The 13,029-nt window shown below is 47.6% G+C and overlaps 1 pseudogene; it reads right to left on the bottom strand.

The window, feature by feature from the left end:
• Positions 1–3,661: 3,661 nt before the first annotated feature.
• LOC126177542 (5S ribosomal RNA) lies at positions 3,662–3,779 on the bottom strand (annotated as a pseudogene).
• Positions 3,780–13,029: the final 9,250 nt, after the last annotated feature.

Raw genomic sequence — 13,029 nt, forward strand, 5'->3', positions numbered from 1 at the left:
ACTCATTATCTGTGGGAATTTCTGTGTTGTCTTCTCGCTGGAAACCAAAGAAATTATTTTATGACTCTGTTCTCGAAAGACAAAGGCTGCGGAAGCTATGAGTGTCGAAATAGCCATTAGTTCCAGCAGAAAATCAGAAAAGGTTAGTGAGGTTACTTTTCTTTTTGGCATTGCAATAAATCCGTCGCAGAGAGCACCAATTATCCAGTTTGGAACCAACTGCAACATTTTCCACGTGTTCTAGTTCACAAATATATTTCTGCTAGTTCTTAAGCTCAGCGGCATTAAAGATCGAAGGAACTTTGCCTGAGGTGTCATTTAATGTTTCACAGGAAAATGTTTACTTTTAGATCACTTCATCATTGCAAGGTTTTATTCTGGCATTTTAAGATGGCTTCTCCCATCTACCTACCTGCGTTCGTTGTACACCATATTTCTCTCCTTCATAGATATGACAAACTATCGAAATGTTTGGTGTGTGATAGAACCACTGTTTTCAGTATTGTAATTTGTATAATTTTTATAGGAGACTCCTGCAATGGGCGTATCAATTTTGCTTTAGTTATGTGTGTTTATCGTTATCGGTTTTGAAGTTAAAATTCTACGATGTTGTTTCGTTTAAAATGCCAAGAACAACAAAAAGGTGGACTGTGTATCACAAAATTCTGTCGCAGGTGCAAATATTATTTTGACGGCCATTCGCTTCAGTGTTCCATAAATTATGTTGTTTACTGATGTGGAATGGAAGGCCGGCCGCTGTGGCCTAGCGGTTCTAGAGGCTTCAGTCCGGAACCGCGCTGCTGCTACAGTCGCAGGTTCGAATCCTGCCTCGAGCATGGATGTGTGTGATGTCCTTAGGTTAGTTAGGTTTAAGTAGTTCTAAGTCTAGGGGACTGATGACCTCAGATGTTAAGTCATATAGTGCTCAGTGCCATTTGAACCATTTGGAATGGAAGGTGAACCATTCTGAGGGCTTTCAAAAGGTCTCAGATATTATACCAGCTTATAAGATGAGAATTCTGAGAGTTTTCGAAAGGTCTCAGATATTATACCAGCTTATCAGATGCATCAGCTATCATGAGGATGGAGTCTCAAAACGTTCTATGAAGGTGACAGAAGCAATAGTGCCTAGAAAGACAGAAATATCGAACTTAGAACGGGCATGTGACGAAAAGAATGGGAGAAACAATACAATGTCCCAAAAAGCAAAGAAATCAATTGTAAGGCCCTAACGGTTCGTGGATTTTTCATAGATAATCCTGTGAGAGAATTTATCCAGTGTTAGTATGATTCAGTAAGACGGAAAAGAGAAACAGCATACACTTTGCTCGAAAGATTGCGAGTCATGCTGTGGCCTTCACAAGGTGCTTATACATGTGGGACTCAAAAACACTCTACACAAGAAAATTAGAGCCACTACATTTTAAACATCTGCATTATTTTTTCAGGAATGTTTGGAGTGAAACAGACTTCTGTTCTGTAAAATGAAACTATTATTTAACGGAAATGCACATATCCTGTTTCTTCCCATCACTCTGTTGGTGCAATGACCAGAAATTCAACACAGTGTCGTCCAAAGTGGAAACTCCTTTACATAAGTCACGTAAGACACAAGAGAAGAGATTTCAATATCTGGAAGGTTCCCCATGTACCAGTATAACTGCCTCACATTTTCGAGGCACGTTCCTGATTGATAGGCGAACATTTTCTTGTGCTACAGGACGGGTCCGAAGTTGTCTGTGCAACATCTCCCACACATGCTCAACAGCATTATGGTCAGGACTGAGAGGAGGCCGGTCTAATGTTTGAGGTCCTGTGACGTTTCCATGGTGGCTGCAGCTACACGCCCTTTGGCATTGCCTTGCTGCAGGATAATCTGAGACAAACTACAATCTCGTTGACCTGAACGTTATGTCTGCCTGTAACGAGGAAGCCCTTGGATGCGTAGTCTCAAGTCCAATCTCTTGCAAGCCTCATTTGTTAACAGTTATGACAGGAAAAACATGTCCGCCCATGGTAGCTCAGTGGCCAGCGCGACGGAATGTCACACCCAACGGCCCGGGATCGATTCAAGGCTGGATCGGAGATTTTCTCCGCTCAGGGACTGGGTGTTGTGTTGTCTTTATCATCATGATTTCATCCCCATCGACACACAAGTGCCGGCCGCGGTGGTCTAGCGGTTCTGGCGCTGCAGTCCGGAACCGTGGGACTGCTACGGTCGCAGGTTCGAATCCTGCCTCGGGCATGGGTGTGTGTGATGTCCTTAGGTTAGTTAGGTTTAAGTAGTTCTAAGTTCTAGGGGACTTATGACCTAAGATGTTGAGTCCCATAGTGCTCAGAGCCATTTGAACCATTTTTTGACACGCAAGTCGCCGGAGTGGTGTCAACTCGAAAGGCTTGCACCAGGCGAACGGTCTACCCGACACACGGCATTATTTTAAGGGAAAAACATTAGCTACGAATGACTCAACATATGCATCAGGCAGGAGACAGAAAATGCACCCAGATGGTCGGTTGGTTTGGGGATGGGAACCAAACAGCGACGTTATCGATCCCATCAGATTAGGAAAGGATGGGGAAGGAAGTCGTCCGTACCATTGCATAGGAACCGTCCCGGTATTTGCCTGAAGCGATTTAGGGAACAGTGCTAATAGACAAGCAACGCTGCGTGAAATCAATATGGGACATGATGAACGTATACTTAGAACAGTGCTGCAAAATATGGCGTTATTGGGCTATGGCAGCAGACGGCCGACCCGAGTGCCTTTGCTAACAGCATGACATCGCCTGCAGTGCCTGCCCTAGGCTTGTGACCGTATCACTTGGATCCTAGACGACTGGAAAACCGTGGCCTGCTCGGATGAGTCCCGATTTAAGCTGGTAAGAGCTGATGGTAGGGTTCGTGCCATGGATCCGAGTTGTCAACAGGGCGCTGTGCAAGCTGGTGGTGGCTCTATATTGGGGTGGGTTGTATTTACATGGAATGGACTGATTCCTCTGGTCCAACTGAACCTATCATTGACTGGAAATGGTTATGTTCGGCTACTTGTAGACCACTTGCAGCCGTTCATGGACTTCATGTTCGCAAATAACGATAGAATTTTGATGCTAGAGGTTGAAAATACCGCTTCAGTTGCAAATTTCCTTTATTATCAAGACCGGTTTCGGGCCCTCATAGCTATCCTCAGGTGTTGCAACTGTGCTGAGGCCCCCGAGCGCCGCGGTGGACGTGTACTATGCGCGCTGTGCTACCTATAGGTAGTGTAGCTAGTATAATGCTCAGCTGCGGATGTTCGTCCAACAGGATTGTTTGGAATTTTTATGGATGACAGTGGTCATGATATCGCGTTACAACTGTTCGCGAATGGTTTGAAGAAAGTTCTGGACAGTTCGAGCGAATTATTTGGCCACCCGTATCACCAGACACGAATCGCATCGAACATTTAAGGGAGATAATAGCACTCCGTCTTCGGGCCACAAGTGGCCCATCGGGAACATCCGACCGCCGCGTCATCCTCAGCTGAGGATACGGATAGGAGGGGCGTGGGGTCAGCACACCGCTCTCCCGGTCGTTGTGATGGTTTTCTGTGACCAGTGTCGCTACTATTCGGTCGAGTAGCTCCTCAATTAGCATCACGAGGCCGAGAGCACCCAGAAAAAGTGGCAACAGCACATGGCGGCCCGTATGGTCACCCATACACGTGCCGGCCACGCCCGACGGCGCTTAACTTCGGTGATCTGACGGGAACCGGTGTATCCACTGCGGCAAGGCCGTTGCCCAAGGAACATAACAGAGAGGTCAATTTCGTGCACAGAATCCGGTACTGGCAACACTTTTGTAATTATGGACGGTTGTAGAGGCAGCATCGTCAATATTTCTGCAGGGAATTTCGAACGACTTGACGAGTCCAAGCCACATCCAGCTGAAGAAATACGCCGGGCAGAAGGATGTCCGACAGGATATTAGGAGGTATCCCATGACTTTCGCCAGCTGAGTGCAGAGTGGCTCGTAGGATGTAGAGGATGGAATAAGGCTGAACGGTGTGTGTACTTGTGTACAGAATATCCAATATTCTTTTACGTAACGATACATATCTCCCGATATTTTAGTGATGTACAGAATGAAATATGTAATGCCTGAAGAATTATTTTCTAACACAATCTGATCCGAGAAACATCTATAATGATTCAGCACACATTTTCGTAAATCCTGCTCAACGAAGGAAGAGAAAGAGCTTGCATATCTTAAAAAAGTTTTGTTAAAGCAACGGTTTGGGTAAGTTTGTGTTAGGTTTCTGCTTCTAGCGTCCAGCAGTGCTCTGCGGCAGCTTCCCCTTTCGTGTACACATGAATTCAGAATGCAGACAGTTATTAACTCTCTGAAAATATTTAAGAGAAGCCTGAAGTTGTACTGACTGTATAATGTTAGCAGTTCAGTGAGGCAGTGCCACCACACGTCTCATATAAGCGCTAGCAACACAGGACTGGCCTTCCCTTGCCTTACACAATTCCTGAAAAGTAACTGCCATGCAAAGAGATTGCAGTGTTTGCTCATAATAATAATAACTTCTGGTGAGTTAACATTGTTGTAATTTAAGACATTACGTAACGAAATGAAGATATAAATCATCCAACAACCAGCCTCCAAGGATTTAATAATTTACAATCTCTACAAAGCATGCAGAAGCGTACCATCGTGTGCAGTAATACTAATAAACAAACCTGGCTAACCTTACACAATAAACTGCACTTCAGTAAGAGGTATAAATTAGAGCGACGTTGCCAAAAATTTTGCAGTCTGTTCAATAACTCGGTTCGCTACGAAAAAACGATGAGTTCATTAGAAGACCATGTACTCTCAAAAGCTCCCAAGGCAGGCATTCTTAATACTTAATAGTACTGTACAGCAAGATAGCAGTAAGTCGAATGATGGCTGACTTCCTTCCAACAAGGCCGGCTACGGTCGCAGGTTCGAATCCTGCCTCGGGCATGGATGTGTGTGATGTCCTTAGGTTAGTTAGGTTTAAGTAGTTCTAAGTTCTAGGGGACTGATGACCACAGATGTTAAGTCCCATAGTGCTCAGAGCCATTTGAACCATTTGAACCTTCCAACAAGGCACACACATGGCTTACTAGCTGCCAACGAATCCTGTTGGCTGGTGGTCAAATCTGCTCTCCAAAGACATACTACCGATGCAGGCATTAGCAAAGACTTGACGAAAGTATTTTACTCGTTGTATTGAAACTTGTTATTGAAGATAAAATAAATGTTACAAATCACAAAAAAGAAGGAAATAGAGTTGAGAGGAAATGAAAGAATCACCCAATAGGCACCGTTCAAGATGGGCAGATTATTAGAAGTGCATAGTTCTAGAGTCTGAAACTCAGATAAGAATGCCACTTAGAGGTATGTGGTTTTTCATTGTACAAGAACACAGAGATGTATAATATAATACAAAATATATATGATAAAAAAGGTTTCGGCGTATGGAATTAATGAGATTAATTTTTCGGCGCTCGGACAAGCACAATAAGCTAGGCTATGTCTGTAAATGAGCTCATGCACGAAATAGCACGAAACAGTCTTTCTCTTGCTGTAGATTTATGCTTACCAATTAATAATACTACGTCCGACCGCCGTATCCAACTACAAAAGTTTGACCGTGTCCATCATATGGTAATCGGATCATCGTGATAACTCCGAAGTATATAGGTGGGCTTCAGTTCTTATTATAGTACTACTTGGAATAATAACTTAATCTTTCACCAACGCAATACGAATGTATTATATCTCGACACAGATGAAAAATACAGACTCTTCACTTATTCCCATAATCAAAATGGCTACCGCCGATTAAGCTCTAAAATAACGTGCGTCTACCCTCGTTCACTAACAGAGAGCAAGTCCAGGAAGAGGAAAAACATCTTACGTTTTTTAACACTTGAAAATCAAAAATACATGACGGTGGGCGCAGGCTCTACGCTGGGCTACCGCTTCACCTTTTCTCTTTGCCTTTGAAGAAAACGAAAACATAAAAGCAAGAAATACAAAAGGTACATCACAGATGTCAGATTTACGATTGGAAAGGAGGTGGATGAGGCACAGAGACTGCTCGTCCGAGGAGGTATTAGGACGGAAGACACTGTTCGACAGCGATTACTGGTTTGGTTGTTCATGAATGCATTGGGAGTTGATTGATTTGAAGGTGTTGCTGAAGATCAAGGTGAGGTTGGTGGCTCAGTGAAAGGAGGTGTCATTGGCACTGACAGATTTTTGGAGTTTAAGGAAGAGCAACGTGTTAGGAGAACTTCACCATAGTATCCTATGTGAAGAATCGTATAATTGAGTTTGGTACGATTTCTAGGAGTCTGGGTATTCTTTCAAGTGGCCCTGGGTAATACAATCATATTGACGCAGTGTCTCATCTTTTGAGGATTTGTTTGACATCTTGTGCTTTGATTGAGGCACTGAATTCTGTGTGTGGTATGTAAAGTACTGACATTCAGGAACAAGAGGTGGGACAGAGATATCTGTTCGTTGTGGACTATGGGAAATACAGAGGATCAGCGGAGACTACAAAAGTGCCTGACACATAGGACTCAGATTGATCAACTTTACTGAGATGGAGCTCATTCTGCAGGGTTGAATAGTAGGAAGCAGTATTGTTACGTCAGGCTGAGGGGGAGTGCCTGTTAGGTCAGCTACTTGGCACGTTGGAAGTGTGCACGCTAGAGGCGGCGATGACTCGACTAACGCGCTAATTGCCTGCTGGAAGCAAGGCAGCTGTGTGGGTCTAGACCGCGCAGTAAGACTCCCAAGTGCTATGTTAAAAGGCGCAAAGTTTTCAAGCGCTGCAGGCTGGCCGCAAACGGCCAAGCTGGGTTTAGTACCTAATGCACCGCAAATACAAGACAGCTAGCGGTGTAACGAAGCCTCAGCTCCGGGAACTTTCCAAGCGTGCGTACTCCGTGCGTTTCAGCGTTCATAATTATGGAAGTTAGAACGACTGTCACAGACCTTGACTTGGCATTCGCCAGAACAAATTTACCCTGTACAAGGGCGAAGGAAGCTCACAGCGTCCCAGCCTCGCTCACTGCGTGAAGTACCAAACAAGAAATCAGACGTTTGCAAGCAGTCATCGAGCGTGTAGTATCTGATTGGTAATAACTGGTGCAGGAGCACTGCACAGTCTAATTGATCGCTAGCTCAGTGCCTACAGTTGAGGCAGCGATAATTTTTGCTTTAATTCAGCAAAGACTAAATAAGATGAGTCCCGATTTGGTCTGGAGAGTGATTCTCCAACCACTCTCATCTGGAAGGAACGTGGAACATGATTTTGGCATCCATGTCTTGTGAAAAGAGACCAATATAGAGGACGATACCTAATGGCGTGGGCAAGGATTACGTGGATCACTCGAACATCTCCTCATAAAACCGTCCATCTGAATTGGCAAGGTTTAACTGCTATAACGTATCGCGACGAGGTCTTGGGACCTCGTGTGCGGTTGCTCCGAGGTGGTGTGGATTCAGACTTCGTATAGGTGGACGATAATGCTCGGTAACATAGAGACCGGATGGTTGATGTTTTCTTGGAAACGGAAAATGTTCCACGCATGGCGTAGCCTGCTTGCTCTCCTCATTTGAATCCCATAGAGCATGTCTGGGATGCGCTAGGGAGACAGGTTGCATCACGTCAGCATCCACCAACCACTCCCAAGAGTAGCGAGCAGCTCTGCACAAAGAATGGCCGTTACTGCCACAACATGAGACTGATGATATCATTCCCAGCATGTTGTCGGGCCTGTATTGGTGTCAGAGGTCGTCACACCCCATACTGAGCACGTTAGCCAGTTGTCGGAATGTGTATGCAAATACGTTAAGTTGAAAAAAAAAACGAAAAAAATTTTTGTCTGCCGTTATGCGCGTAGCAGTTCTTTATGTTCTGTAACCTTTACATTGTTTCTACTTTACTGTCACCTGTTTGCACTGTTTCGTGCAAAATAAAAACAACCTTGCAAAATTTGCATTTCTTGCTTTAATTTTGGACACCAGTGTATATAGTCTGGTAAGATTGATTATAAAACATAACACAATTTCATTACTAAATTCAAATATTTTGGAAGGCAGCTTAATCTTACCAAAGAACCGATAGGTTGCTTGCCTAGTTGACGCCACTATCAGGCATTGGTTTCAATACTGACACAGAACGAAGTTCAAAGTTTTTTGATATCTGACGATAGCAATAGCCTGCTGAGTCCAGTGCAATGAAACAAGTAGCTACAGCACATGACTACGGTGCCACACTAATTGACAGTCTAACACAAAAAGAAAAATATCTATGTTAAACTAACTTCTACACAGGAAATGAAAAAGAAATTCACTGCTTGCATTCCTTTCACAGGCAGACTCTCCCATAAAATAGCAAAAATTTTCACACTGCACAACACTAACATCGCCTTACAGCACTGAGACACAATGTTAACACACATACTATAATAATAATGATGTTGTGTGACGAGGGCCTCTCGTCGGGTAGACCGTTCGCCTGGTGCAAGTCTTTCGATTTGACGCCACTTCGGTGACTTGCGCGTCAATGGGGATGAAATGATGATGATTAGGACAACACAACACCCAGTCCTTGAGCGGAGAAAATCTCCGACCCAACCGGGCATCGAACCCGGGCCCTTTGGGTTGACATTCTGTCGCGCTGACCACTTTTTTTTTTTTTTTTTTTTTTTTTTTTTTTTTTTTTTTTTTTTTTTTTTGGGGACCGGTGGGGGCTCGGGGGGCAAAGTGGGCAGGGGTCGAAACCTGAGGCCTGGCCACAGTGTCCCCCTCACCACCACCGAGCCTGTGGTGCTTAGGGAAGTGGGAGACACAGGAATCAACAGTAGCGGAAGGCGTTGTTATTTATTTATTTGCATGTGTTTTTGTAATATTCACTAATAGCATGAAATTATGGGAACACATATGCGAAAGAGAAAATGAAATATAAATTCTGGGTAAAGAAAAAGAAAGGAAAAAGGAAAAGCAAAAAGAAATAAAATCTGCGCAATCTGCGACGCGCTCTCCCATCCGCGGAGGTCAGAAGTAGAATAGATCGTAGGCGGTTGAAACGCAGACACCGCCGGGGCAGGAGGGGTGGGTGACCTCTGTGCCAGGCACCCCCCCAACTCAGTGGAGGTCTAACAAAGACCGCTCGAAGATAGTTAGCAAATAATGTTCGGTAACGTGGCGTGTTTTCGAGAGCTGCATGGGCTGTTCGTAAATAGGTCCAGAAGTCGAGGCGGGATTTAGGCCCCTCATGAAAGAGATAAGCGACCGCCCACCCTTTGACCCACGTAATAGCATGACATTTGGCGGCGGGAAAATGTCGGTCCTCCGGGTATAGAAACATTCGAGGCTCGACTGTGTCTGGTGGCACCCGGAGATAGCAGGCAATGATTTGCTGCACGAAGCGCCATACATCTCGCGATGAGGCGCATGTCAGACGGTGTTCATCAGTGTCCAGTTGCTGGCAAAGGAGACAAAGAGGGGATTCTGACAAGCCAATGTCGTGCAGGCGCTGCTTCGTGGCAAATTTCCTGTTGACTATGTGATACCACAGTGCCCGGACGTTCGTAGGGAGGAAGGGCTGGTGGACGGTAGTCCACACTATGGGCCACTGGATGGAGGGGTGTTTGGTCTCCATCACATTCCGGGGAACACAGCGCAGCAACAGGCTGTAAAAATCCTTAGTCCTAGGTGGGCGTGTATCTGGGAGACTGGTATGTATGTAACTGTAGTCGACGAAAAATGTCGAAATATGGGACAAATGAGGCACGATATGGCCGACAGACACCGGTGGTGAGGTGGAAGCAGGTAGGAGGACCTCAAGCAAGCTGCGTGTTAGAGATGTACCCTGGCCCATCCATGGTTTTCTCATGGTACTCATGTACAAGGCTGCAGCTCGCATACGGACACTGACGAGCCCGACGCCACCATACCGTGAGGGGAGGGTAAGTGTCTCATAACGGACTTTAAACATTGAACCAGCCGTGAGATAATAGCCAAAAGCCGCCTGAAGGTTGCGCCCAATTGCAGTTGGCAGAGGGAGAACTTGCGCGATGTGAACCAATTTTGATGCCACATAAAGATTAATAAACGCAACCCGTTGAAGTGTGTCCTGGCGGCGCAAGAGGTTCTGGCGGACGTCGTTGCGGATGACGTGTAACAGGCGACGGAAATTCGTTGCCGCCGTGCGTGTGACCGTGGGGGTAAAGGTAATGCCCAGGTACCGGAAAGTCCGCACAAGCGGCAGTGGTGCCACTTCACCCTCCTGGAGGCCTCGTCCAATGTGCATCGCAGAAGATTTGGCGACATTCATGGCACTGCCAGCGGCAGCCCAATAACGGGTAATCAATTCGAGGACATCCCGAATCTCAGAGCCGGAGCGAATGAGGAGGAGGAGGTCATCAGCATATGCCCGACACCGAAAAGTGTGTTGGCGTAGGGTGAGGCCAGAGAGCTTGGTCGTCAAGCCCCCAATAAGGGGCTCAAGAGCAATAGCATACAGGAGGGTAGAGAGGGGGCACCCCTGCCGTATCGAACGGCAGATAGGTACCGGCCCTGCTATACGTCCATTGACTTGGACACGTGAACTGGCACTGTCGTAAAGACGCCGGATGACGTCGAGAAACGGAGGAGGGATGCCCATTCGGGCTGCCACCGAAAACAGGAAAAGATGACGCACTTTATCGAAGGCGCTGTGGAAGTCTATAGCGACGACCGCTGCCCGGAGCCTGCAGGCCGCCGCTATCGCAATTAAGTCGCGGCATTCCCCTGTGGCAGTCTGTAAGTTAATCTGTCCGCCAGGCGTCGTTTGCTCTGGCGAGAGGATATGAGGGAGTGTAGTTCGGAGCCGCATTGCCAGTAAGCGCGCGAAAATCTTGTAATCGGCATCGAGGAGGGTGAGCGGTCTGTAACTCGTGACCATCGAACCACGGGCTGGTTTGTGGACTGGTATAATGATGCCCTCAGCAAAGGCGGGTGGGATTGCTTGGTCAGATGTTATCAGTTCTTGATACATAGTCGTCAACCGTGGGGCCATGAGGTCCCGAAAGGTACGGTAAAACTCAATCGGTAAACCGTCAATGCCGGGCGATCTGTTTGACTGCCCCCTTGGCGATTGCTTTGTTGACTTCGTCTAACGTGAACGCCACTGTCAAAGCATCCGCCTCCGTGTGGGGGAGGGTGCGCGTGACGTAATTCAAAATGGAGTCGTCTGCTGCAGTTTCAGCGTCGTCATCACTATAAGTACGACGGTAGTGCTCGACGAATGTGCGGACGATGTCATTCTGAGTGGTAACCTGCGTTCCATGAGGCGTGGTCAGAGTGCTGATGATCTGCCGACGACGCCTTCGTTTGTCGGACACTATATCATGCATGGATGGAATTTCTAAATCCGCGCGATCGTGGCGCCGCGTCCGTATCACGACCCCTTGCAGTTTCCGGCGTGCCAGCGCAATTATCTTCGCCTTAGTTCTTTGCCGTTCCAACTGGTTGTCCGGGGTTGGCGGTTGAGCATCCAGATCTCGGAGAATCGCGTAATAGAAGTCAACAGTGGTGCGATGCCAGTCGGCCATGTCCTTCCCGTATCTCATCAGTGTCCTCCGGATCGCCGGCTTGGCGCAGTTCAACCACCATGTCAATGTCGAGTGGTAGCGGGGAAGGCGTCGTTCGCAGGCTGTCCACGTTTCAGTGACTTGTTGGTGACACGCCAGGTCATGCAAGTGTGAGGTATTGAGTTTCCATGGCGCACGGCTGCGCCATACTGATTGCGGCGGAAGGAGGACCGTACAGATGTAAGCGCAATGGTCGGAAAAGGCCAGCGGCCAGCGTTCGGCGCCCCGTATCGCAGATCTAAGAGTTTGTGAGACATACATCCTGTCTAGTCGGCTTGCGGAATGACTTGTAAGAAAGGTATGGCCAGAAAGGTCGCCGTGTTGGACTTCCCAGGTATCGTGAAGCAGGAGGTCTCGCACCACTATACGTAGCTCCTGGCATGATAGTGGGGAATCTGATCTTTAGGATGCAGAACGCAGTTAAAGTCACCTCCTAGTAGGCAATGGTCATAACGCCATAAAAACAGGGGAGCGATTTCCTCGGAATAAAACTGGGCTCTTTCATGCCGTCGGTCGGTGCCTGAGGGAGCGTAGACATTAATGATGCGTGTCCCCATGGCAGTGAGTGCCATGCCCCGAGCTGATGGAAGGAAGGCGACATCGGTCACAGAAATCCCGTGGCGAACGTAGATGGCCACCCCGCAGCCCATAGGATCACTCGCGGAGGCGTGGGCGGTATAGCCATTGATATCCGGGAGACTAGCCAAGTGAACTTTCTGCAGAAGGGCGAAATCAATATCCGAAGCCCAGAACATCTCCTGCATAAGGCGGATTTTCACCCTGGAACGGATGTTGTTGGTGTTGATGGTTGCTATCCGGTAGGCCTGGTGTCGGATTGCTGGAGGCTGGTCCACTCCGCCGTCCGCGCAAGGGTGTGGGCGTCGCAGCGGAACGTTATCCCGCTGGCCCGCCGGGGAGTCTGGGGAGAGTATGATTAGTGGTGAGGCCGTGACGGCGCAGGCTCCCGAAACGGCTCCTGCTCCGTGACCTCCTCCTCGTGCCACGCCGTGGAAACGGAAACTGGTGTATCGTCCATTTTGTCTGCAGAAGATGTTGTAATTGTGCGTGGTGTAGTGTCACCTGTGGGACGTTCATGATTTAGTTCAGCGTCAGCACGGGGCGCAGGCACACCGATAGATGTCTCCGCGCTCATTACGTCTTCGTCAGCAGTAGCGGGTTCTGAGGCCTCGTGCTGGTCGACGGTTACGTCCTCCTCGACTTGTAACGTCTCCTCTTGGCCGGAAACGGTGCGACGTCTTCGCTTGCGACGTTTCGGGGAACGTTGTTTCCTTGTGCGACCCTCCATGTCCGACGACGGAAGGGAGTCGCGTCGTTCTGGCAGAAAGGCTGCTGTAGGAACGATGA

This window comes from Schistocerca cancellata, chromosome 3 (genome assembly GCF_023864275.1).
Source record: "Schistocerca cancellata isolate TAMUIC-IGC-003103 chromosome 3, iqSchCanc2.1, whole genome shotgun sequence".
Taxonomy (NCBI): Eukaryota; Metazoa; Arthropoda; class Insecta; order Orthoptera; family Acrididae; genus Schistocerca; species Schistocerca cancellata.